Below are 10,635 nucleotides of genomic sequence, written 5' to 3'. Positions count from 1 at the left end.
GGCCTGGCAGCGGGCATCCCCTGAGGGAGAAGGTCCCCGGTTGCACCCCTCACTCAGCACCCTCCCACACCTCTATCCAGATAGCTGGAACCCCTGCAGGCGCGGAAGGGGCTGAGGATTGTGTACTCGGGCTTAAGTGTTGACTCCAGACAGGCAACCCGGCGGTGGGTACGTGATTCCGGAGAGAGGACAGAGGTCCATCTGGGGAAGTCTGATCTGGGATCCTGTCCTCCCGGTGCCCAGGGAGAGGATATATGCCCGTCGTGGTGTCTCGAACCCAGGACTGGCCAGGGGACTTGGCCAGCAGTGCAGGTGAGCCAAGTGCACACCGGAAGCCAGGTCTATGATCCAGTCATCCCAGCCCCCCCGGGGTGTGGAGATACGGCCACTGTGACGTCTCGCACCCAGGACCATCTGCAGGTGCTGGGTCAGCCTCTGGTCCTTCACCTGGCACTGCGGGGATGCCACCCTGTGAACAGCACCACTCAGGAGGCAAGGAGGCACGTGGCATAAGGCTTGAAGCAAATCATGTTTGTTGGTGCCTGGTGCTGCCGAGAAGAGAGATGGAGGTGCAAGATGAAATGGGCCGAGATGCTGGGAACTGGGGCCAGACTATTTGCGAGTTTGAAAGCCCTATGTGGAGTGTGGAGGGCAAAGGGGAGAACCGGTGTAACGGAAGTCTAGATGAGGGACTGGCTGAGGCCTCGTGGCCCAGCAGAGTTTCACGAGGCTGGGTAGGATCGGAGGGAAGCTCCCCTGAGAGGCTCTGAGAGGAGGGTTGACACAATACGATTTGGTGGTCTCCAGGAGTTATGTAACCCGGGAAAGGAGGTCTCCCACCTGGGTAGAAGTGGAAGCCATGACAGGGTAGAAGTGGAAGCCATGAGGGGGTCCCCCCTGATGGAAGCCCTTAAGGGAGAGAGAGAGGCGGAAAATGGCCAGACTGGGAGAGCTGCCACCTGTGTGAGGGGGTCCGGACCATGGCCCTCTCGAGGATGGAATTTCAGAAGGGGGAGAGAGGCGGAAAGTGGCTGGGCAGGGAGTATTCCCGCCTGGGTGGGAGGGTCCAGATCGTGCCCCCTCAGTGGGATGGAAGTCCTCAAGGGAGCATCTGGCAGAAGGCTGTTGGGCTAAGAGTGCTCCTGCCTGGGTGACCGGGGTCAGGCAGAGCCCCCCATGATAGAATTCCTCAAGGGAAGGGCTGGTGGAGGGCCACAGGGACTGCAGTGCTCCTACTCGGGTGAACGGAAGTCAGGTGGAGCCCCCAATGACAGAAACCCTCAAGGGAGCATCTGGCAGATGGCAGCAGGCCCAGGGAGTTCCTGCCAGGCAGGGGAAGGCATCCAACCTTGCCCAGTACCCAGTGGCGTCCCTGAAATGTCATGAAGTCCCCAGAATAGCTCTGGACTGGAAAGGAGGGGGGCTTGGAAGTCCCTATGAGAGCATACCTGCCCCTCGGCAGCTGAGGGGAGTTCCAATGGGCCTGCCGGAATCAGAGGGAGGTCCCCCTGAGAGGCTCTGAGGGCACAGGGACAGGGCATTATTTGGCAACTTGCAGGGGATATGCGGGAGACAGGGTCCATGGTGTTCTGGACCAGACAATAGGGGGATGGGGAAGTCCTGGTGAGAGCAGGCCTGCCCCTTGGTGGCTGAGGGGAGTTCCACGGGGCCTGTCAGGATCAGAGGGAGGTCCCCCTGAGAGGTTCCGAGGGCACAGGGACAAGGCATGGCTTGGCAGTCTCCAGGAGATATGTAACCCGGGAAAACAGCCTTCCCGCCCACATAGAAGTGGAAGCTCAGAGGGGGTCCCTCTCCATAGAAGTCTGGAAGGGAGAGAGGGGCAGAAATCTGCCGGGTTGGGAGAGCTCCAGACTGGTGAGGGGGGTCCGGACAGAGAGAGGTGGAAAGCAGCCAGGGAGGGAGTGCTCCTGCCCAGGTGAGAGGGTTTGGATCATCCCCCCTCCAGGTGGAAGTCCTTAAGGGAGCCACTGGCAGAAGGCTGTGGGGTCAGGAGAGCTCCAGCCCAGGTGAGAGGGGCAGGCAGAGCCCCTGTGATGGAAGTCCTCAAGGGAGCAACTGGTGGGAGTCTGCTGGGCCCAGAGAGCTCCTGGCAGGCAGGGGGAAGGGGTCCGACCTCGCCCAGTACCCGACAGTGTCCCTGAAATATCGCAAAGTCCCCAGAACCCCTCTGGATGGGAAAGCAGGGGGGACGTGCAAGCCCCAATGTGAGTGTACCTGCCCGCAGCGGCCAAGGGGAGTTCCACAGGGCCAGCCAGGATCAAAGGGAAGTACCTCGAGAGGCTCCCGAGGGCACGGGGATGTGGCACAGTTTGGCAGCCTGCAGGGGATATGTGGGAGACGGGGAACATTGTGCTCTGGACTGGAAAAGAGGGGGACATGGAAGTCCTGATGAGAGCAGGCTTGCCCCTCAGCGGCCAAGGGGAGTTCCGAGAGGCTGGCTGGGATCGGAGGGAGGTCCCCCTGAGAGGCTCCGAGGGCATGGGGACACGGCACAGTTTGGCAGCCTCCAGGAGTTAAGGATGACAGGTTGCCCCGTCAGAGTCCAGGTCCCAGCCCCGGGTGACGTCCCACCACTTGTACTGTATTTCCCCAAAAATAAGACCATGTCTTATACTCATTCCCCCACTGAAATATGTATTAGGGCTTAATATCAGGGGATGCCTTATTTACCCCCCTGTACAACAATCCCCATTTATTCATGTACACAAATCGACATTTATTCATGTATACAAATCAACATTTATTCATGTACACAAATTGGCATTTACTTGGTACTTTTCTGTTACTGGGCAACAGTTCTAAGTAACGTATTAACAGCTGTGTGAGAATTCTACATAAACAGTGCAACAAACATTTCAACTTCAGAATATCTACACCTTGGCTTTCACAGTGCAATATTTCATGCTTAACAGAAAGTGCAGAAAAATCTTAATCCATGTATATTGGAGGAGGGCAATAAAACTGAAAGCAGAAGCAATCTATTCTGTTGCCCCAATAATGGAAAAGTTATTCAAATACAGTCAAGTCATCTTCTTCTGGAACATTGTCGTAAGTCTCCAACCCCCAAATTCTGGCCTTTATTTCTTGCAACTCCATTTCCTGTAGAACCATTGGCCCCAATCTGTCATGCCTAGTAATAGAGCTCTCCTTAAATAACCACTGCTTGTCCGTAGCCTGCTCGTAGTGCATTGGCAGCACAGCTGTCAGTGATTTTATCCCATGAATTTTTCACCCAAGTCACAACCTCTTGCAGGCTAGGCTTCATAAAGTTTCCATGCTGATTTCTCTCCATTCTATTTTCAATGTAGTCATTGATTTCCATGCACAAATGGTCCCTGAATGGCTTGTTTATTGCAATATCAAGAGTCTGGAGATAGGGAGTCATTCCTGTGGGATTCATTATTTGATCTAGTCTTCTCCGTGCAAGGAATTTCTTCATGTCTTTAGCGTGGGGAGTGCTGGCTGAATCACAGACTAGCAGGCATCTTTCACCACCTCGCAAAACAAGTGGCAGCATTATATCAACCCACTTCCTTATAACTGCTTGTGTGCACCAGGCTTTTTTGGTTTCAAGAATGTAAATGCTTGAAACACGTTCAATCTTATCTTTCTTGCCCTTACAAATGATTAGAGGTGGGGTTTTCTTAGACAAATTGACAAAATACAGGTAACATGTGCACTCCTGTAACCAGTGGAGGGAATGTAGATTGAATAATTGTTGTTTGACATCCTTGGCCCATAAACACTGCAGTTTCATCCACAGCAATCATGTTGGAGAGTTGGTATTTAGAAAAGTCGATGCCATCAACAAATAACTTAACGCAAGTGCACGTTTAATAACTTCAGTATCTTCCAGCTTGAACAGTGTTGTTGATCTTCTTAGAGACGGTTCATATCACTGAAGGAAGCCATCCAGCCAATGTTGTGATGCTTTGAATTCTTCTGGGGATATTTCTAACTGTGGTTCCATTGTACGGGCAAATCCTTGAATATCAGCCCTGTACACAACAAAAGCCTTTGCTCTCCTGTTAGCAATCGATCACAGATGATGTCTTCCAGCTCAGGAAATAATGGTTGCTGATCTAATCCACACTTGCACTTCTTACCATTTCCCTCTTCAGCCTGTTGACTGAGGTTATCGTATGCTGCACACCATTTTCAGACCATTTGGAGATCTAACTTCTCTTTGCAGAAAGCCGTCAGATTCAGTCCCCAGGAGTCCTGCACGATTCCTTTCTTGTACTCAATGGAATAGCTCTTTCTTTTTGCACTCATCTTGTCTGGGGGGGTGTTAACTGAAGACTTACGAAACCGGAGTGGCAACACAAAATGGTGACGGTTAAGAAGACACAATCACAGCCGTTCGTTATCAAGTGTGCACACTTTACGCACGTTGTCTGTACTTTGACCGATCAAAGTACACCTGCCAGTGTTTATGGGTCAAGGATCTCAACCGTCAAGTGTGAGTGATAATTAGGGTTACAGTAAGAATTGTGGAGGACTCCCAGGGAAAGAATCTTATGACTTTCTGCAAAGAGAAGAAGTTGGATGTCCAAATGGTCCAAAAATGGCGAGCAGAGTATGATAACCTCAGTCAATGGATGTCAATAATATTATTTTATAATTCAAAACGTCCGTCGTGTTCTTGATCTTAGCTGGGGCTTATTTTTGGGGTAGGGCTTATATCATGATCACCCTGGAAAACCATGCTAGGCCTTATTCTCTGGTTAGGTCTTATTTACGAAGAAATGCAGTATTGTATAGGTAGGAGCAATTAGTAAAACTGTTTTCCATGTTAACTCATTACAGCCAGGTGTACCTTCAGGTGTTTCAGCAGTTATCAAATACTGCTTGTTCATATTTGCATTAATAATTCCAAAACCAAGCTACATATGAGGTATCAGAATATTTTATCTTGAAGCATATATGATGGCAAACACAACTGTACTGATATTTGACCATTTCTTAAAGGATCAAGCCACACCCACTGGGACTTAAAGGTACACACTCAATAAAGCTCTACTGGAGGGAATGCTTTAAGAACCTCAAGTCAGCCAAATTAACAGGTTCAAATGGAACAAGTGTTAGCTTCTCTAACTCACAGTTAAGATCCCAAAGAGGGGCTATTATTTTTCTTGGAGGACTCGTATACAAACCCCTTTTCAGAACATTTTGACATGAGACTGCATTGGAAGTGGAGGATCCATGGGAAGACTGCTGAAATGGCCAATAAATGAACCTTGATAGAGGAAAACAAAAGGCCCTAGAACAGTAACTCACATAAATGTTGTAGAATGAAAGAGCAACTAACCCTGAATGGGTGCTTTTTATGCTGTTGGCACCAACTAGAAATTCTTTTCCATTTCCTAATACATGTATTTTTAGTAGCGGGCTTTGTTTTCTCCATTAGTACCTGCTGTATGTCCTTAGTAAACAGGTGCCCAAATGGAACTAAGACCCTATCATCCAGGCAGTCAACTGAAGTTGACTGATATCAGGATGTATCAAACACCCCTGTTCTTGTTTGAGTAGATACAGTCTGTCAGGAAGCTTGCGGTAATTGCTCCTGGTCATTTTCGATAAAAGGGAGAACCATGGTTGCCTGGGCCAGAAGGAAGTCACGACAATAATCTTGGAAGATTCCTTCTGAATCTTTATAAATGCCCTGGATATTAGTGGAAAGGGTGGAAAAGCATACAGAAGCATTCCTATCCAAATAAAAGAAAACACATCTGTCTTCCAGGCCTTCCTACATGGAGACCTAAAACTAAACCTTGCCAGTTAATTGTTCAGACAAGAAGCAAAGAGGTCTACTTGAAAAAATCCCCATAGATGGATTAAATCTTAGAAGATCCTCTGATCTAGTTTCCATTTATGAGGGTGTGCCCTGGTCCTGCTCGGCTTGTTTACCACATAGTTTTGCTCTGACAGAATGCAGGATACCTGTAGGGTGAGATTGTGTTGTAAAGCTATATCTCAAGCTAATATGGTTAATTTGCAAAGTGGGTACGACCAGGTACCCCTTGCCTGTTGATGCACCACATAACAGTGGTATTGTCTTTAACCACTTGAAGATGTCACAAAGTCCAAAGATAGTTCATAAACTTGGGTGCCTTGATCAGGGCAAGCATCTCCCTATTAATGTGCTTGCATCTGTCTATGGTGTCATACACTACTTGCATTTTTATTCCTTCAGAAACTGCTCTCTAAGTAAAGTCTGAAGAATCTGTGGTAACTGACTGTTTTGGAACAGGAGAGGAGAATGGGAGACCTTGACTTAAGAATATCTATCGTCTCCACCAAGTGCTTTCTCTTCTGACAACTCCAGTAATGGGATCAGAAAAGATAAAGGGTGCTGATGCTGGGACCAAAAAGATTTCAGATGCCACTGTATCTTTCTCATGTGGAGTCTTCCCATGGGGTATCATGAGAATCCTAGATGCCAACAGATACAAAAATAATGAGATATTCCCTCACAGTGACAGAAATTTGAGTGGAAAACATAAGAAATAGACCTAGAAAAATATACAATATTTTTCCTGTAGCAGAAAATCTCTTCGAACTGAGGTGATTGGTTGACATCCCAGAAATACAATCCTGTGTCAGGGATTTAAGAAAGACTTTTGAATGTTCTCTTGGAATCCCAGCTTGTGCAAGAGATCTCTCACCCAAGAGAGGGATTCCCGAAATTTTGAAAAAAGGCTCTGCAAAGATAAGCAAGTCATCTAAATATGGAAAGATGTGGATACCCTGTAAGCTGTAATGTGCTATAACTGGCGCTAGCCACTTTGTGAACACTCTTGATGCAGTGGATAGTCCAATGAATAAGGCAGAGATAATATGATGCAGAGACACAAAACCTTAAGAAATGCCTGAAGTCTGGATAAATAGGGATATGATGATAAGCATATTTTAAGTCTAGGGTTGCCAGGAGACTTGAGGGAGGAAGAAGAGGTAACAGGTTGTAAAGTGGCATCATTTTGATTCTGGGCATTATCACAAACTGGTTTAGGAAGGAAAGATTCAGAACTAGTCTCCAAGAATTTTCTTTCTTTGGCACTAGGAACATCCCTAAATAACAACCCTTCCCCACCTGGGAAGGACAAACAGGTTCTATCACTCCTTGGGACAGCATGTGATGAAGAACAGGTGGAAACAAGAGAGTCTGATCTACAGGATAAGGAATGACCCCTGACAAGGAAAAAAATCCTCCCACTGCCATATGTAACCTTACTGAATAATTTTCAGAACCCATTTTTCTGAAATTGTGTTGCCAAAGAGAAAAATGGAGATTCCAACTTTTTAGAAGAAAAAAAAGGCCAGGGTGGGAGTGGTTAGCAAGGTCTCTTGAACAGTCATTCAAATTTGTAGGACTGTCCTTGGTTTTGGGAAGTTTGAGACTTCTTTTTGGAACCCCCTGCTATTTCTTGTTAAATGTTTGTTTACCTATACTTTGTTGAGACTCAGTTAATTCCACTTTTAACAGGTAGTAACACACATCATCTAAAGCAGACGGAACAGGTGGAATGGGTATAGGTTCTCGAATATCTTTCTGCAATAACTCATGGTATTTTCTGAGGGACTGAGAAACACCAGTGTTCTTCCACTGAAATCACTTGTACACTCTAGTGACAGTCTCAGAGAAAAAGAAATCCTTACAGGGAGAATCAGAAACTGAGCTATCTGAGGAAAAACACTGTATCTGTCCCTCTGTCTTTCTGTTCAGATTCAGAATATTGAATCTCTTCACAAAAATAGGAATATTTCTTTTACCAGAAGCTACTTTACAAGAAGCATCAATAGCCTGAATTAAATCTTGAGGCAGACCCTGTAAACTACTTCAATCCAAAGAAGTTTGAGGAAGAATAAATGTATGCATGGTTTCAGGAAAAATGGGGCCAACCATGCTATTAATGGCTATTTGCAGCTTCCCGAAGGATGGGCACAGCATCCTGACACAAATGGAAAACCTTTCCTGTTCTCACTTCCAGGACCAACAAGTGTGTCTCTCCCTTGCCCACTGAGGAGACCCCGACAGCCACAGAGGAAGTGGCTAACCCCTAGTCCATAGTGGCTGTAGGTGTTACACCAGAGGAATACAGGGTAAAATATGAAAGCTCTGAGGTACAACAAATGGCCACAACAGAGTCACTCACCCGTGGCTAAGGCAAATTGCTAGCCTGCTGTGGTGGCACAGGCTGTTTGCTTATTTTATATATATATTTATTTATTTATTTATTTATTTAATTATTTATTTTTGTGGCTGAAAGGACACATTATAGGCCTGGTATATTGTTTTGTGGTCAAGCCGAAAATGTTGGCTCTTTCCTGGGAAGACAAGCTGCAATTGCATGTAAACACTACCAGTTACTTTATTTTTTACAGAAAAACACAGAAAAAGCACTTTAAAACACTATGCTAGCACCACAAAAGTAAAATAAACACAATTTCTCCACAGAAAAAAAATGTTTTCAGTTACTTTACACCAATTTTAAACTAACATGAAATACAAGCATTCCATTTAACAGTACATTACAGTCTTGAGAAAGTCCTTTAAAGCACAGCACTCCTAGCTTTAAAATATTTCTTATGAGGTGCATAATAAAACATAAACAAAATTAGGAACACGGAAGTTATTTTTCTCCAAAAGGAAATTATCTGCCCAGCAAAGGAAAACACAAGGCTACTGCTGATCCTTGAAAACCTCAGACGACAGTACTCTTTGGAGGCAGTAAAGCTGTGAAAGACTTTGTGCCCAAATTTGTCTTTTAGTCAGCTCAGCTCAAGTTGCCTGACAGTTTGGGTGCATGGAAGATGCCCTAAAGCTTTGGAAGCTGACCAATTATTATATCCTTTGCAGGACATGACCTGTACAGCTAAGGCTACTGCAGCAGTGATCACTATGATGAACACAGTATGTTCAGTACAGAGTGTCACATAGCACCATTGTTGTGCAATATTCATAAACAGGTGCAAGATGATGTGCTACACTGCTGTGCTTGGACAAAAGCAAATGAACCTAACTGGAATAATGCAAACAAACAATTATACTTTAATGTCACACTCAGTTCAAACCAAGTATAAAGTGAGGTAACAAAGTGAGTGACAATGGCATAGTATACAATGCAGTTTGGATTACATTGTCCTTACTGGGAATCAGATGAATGGTATTGCAAATTACGATAGACGGTGCTCCTCAGAATATCACCAGATTGGTTGTGTCACTTATAAACAGCAATGTGGATGTACGAATTACATGCACAGCTAGGCTGCAGTACAGACAGGAGATTTTGCTCAAGGAAGAGCTCTGTTAGCTAAGCCAGTTAGGAGTTCCTTAATTGATACAGAGTTGATACAACCAACATGCACTTACAGCATATATGAATGTGTCTTGCAGACCCGAGTCTTAACAGTGCAATATGGATGGCCCCTCTTTCTACCTACCAAGGTGTCCACATGTCTAATGTCTTCTTCCACGCTAATATGTTAACAACCTTGGGAAGACCCTTTCAATACATCTTTCATCATGCATACTGAATGCAGTTATAAACTGCCTGCTGTGGCATATTAGAGAAAATATGAAATTCCTTACTCAGTCCTAAGAATGGTGCAGAAGTAAGCAAGAACTTCACTAGATAAAAAGTTTGTAGATGGAGTTAATTGTGAAGTTTGCACACAAATGGTCATTAACACCTCAGCTGAACCTTAGAGACTGTATACATCAAGACGTGATACCTAATGTTCTATTAAAAGACACTTCAAATGCAATACCATATTGCATTGAGGTTTGCACAGAAAGTTATAGCAAAGGAGCATTTGTCTAATTGACTAATGTGTAGAAAAACTGGTCACAAATAGTTGTTTTAACTGGTACAGCTTAACACTTGCACATGAGATAAAGTAGCAACAACAGAAAGGACAGCCTTGCATTTGTAGTGATGGGTAGGTGTAGAGGAAGAGAAGACTTTATGGATGGAGATGTACATTCTGACATGCAATATGTATAATCTGCCTATCCACAGCCAATGTTATCACACTGCAGTAGCCTTGGAGGATACCCTCATCTACCATCCCCAAACCTGCCCAATGACTTTTTCAAATGGGAAACAACCTACATGAACAGTTCATGAAGTCTTTAGCCTTATCAATAAGTAAATCAGAAGCCTAGGTAAAACTGATGCAGTCCTACAGTACAGCCCAAGTAAGACAAGGAGAACATTGAGAACATTCTTCATTTGCACAGTGTTATATGGTATAGTTTCACAAAGATGAGTGGCAGTACACTGCATGATAACCTTGTGAAGACTGGGAAGAGATGGGTGAAGACTGTCAGCCTAGCCAAATAGAATTTGACACATAATTCTGGCATTTATAAATATAAATGTAAAATACAGGCTTGTTTCTTAAATGAAAGAAAATACTGTACAATGTGAACTTCAAGATTGTAGCAACATTGCCATCTGCTGTAAGTAAAACTAAGTAAAGCATTTCAAATGTTCTTTGAAATTAAAATTATGTTTTGAATGTTCTTTGATCTTTACAGCTCAGAGTCAGTCTGTCTGGGCTAGCACAGTCTTTCTATTGTTTTAACTTAAAAGGAATAATTACTAGAGT

Source organism: Protopterus annectens, chromosome 1.part1 (assembly GCF_019279795.1).
Source record: "Protopterus annectens isolate FY-2018-M chromosome 1.part1, PAN1.0, whole genome shotgun sequence".
Taxonomy (NCBI): Eukaryota; Metazoa; Chordata; order Ceratodontiformes; family Protopteridae; genus Protopterus; species Protopterus annectens.
This window is presented reverse-complemented; position numbering follows the sequence as displayed.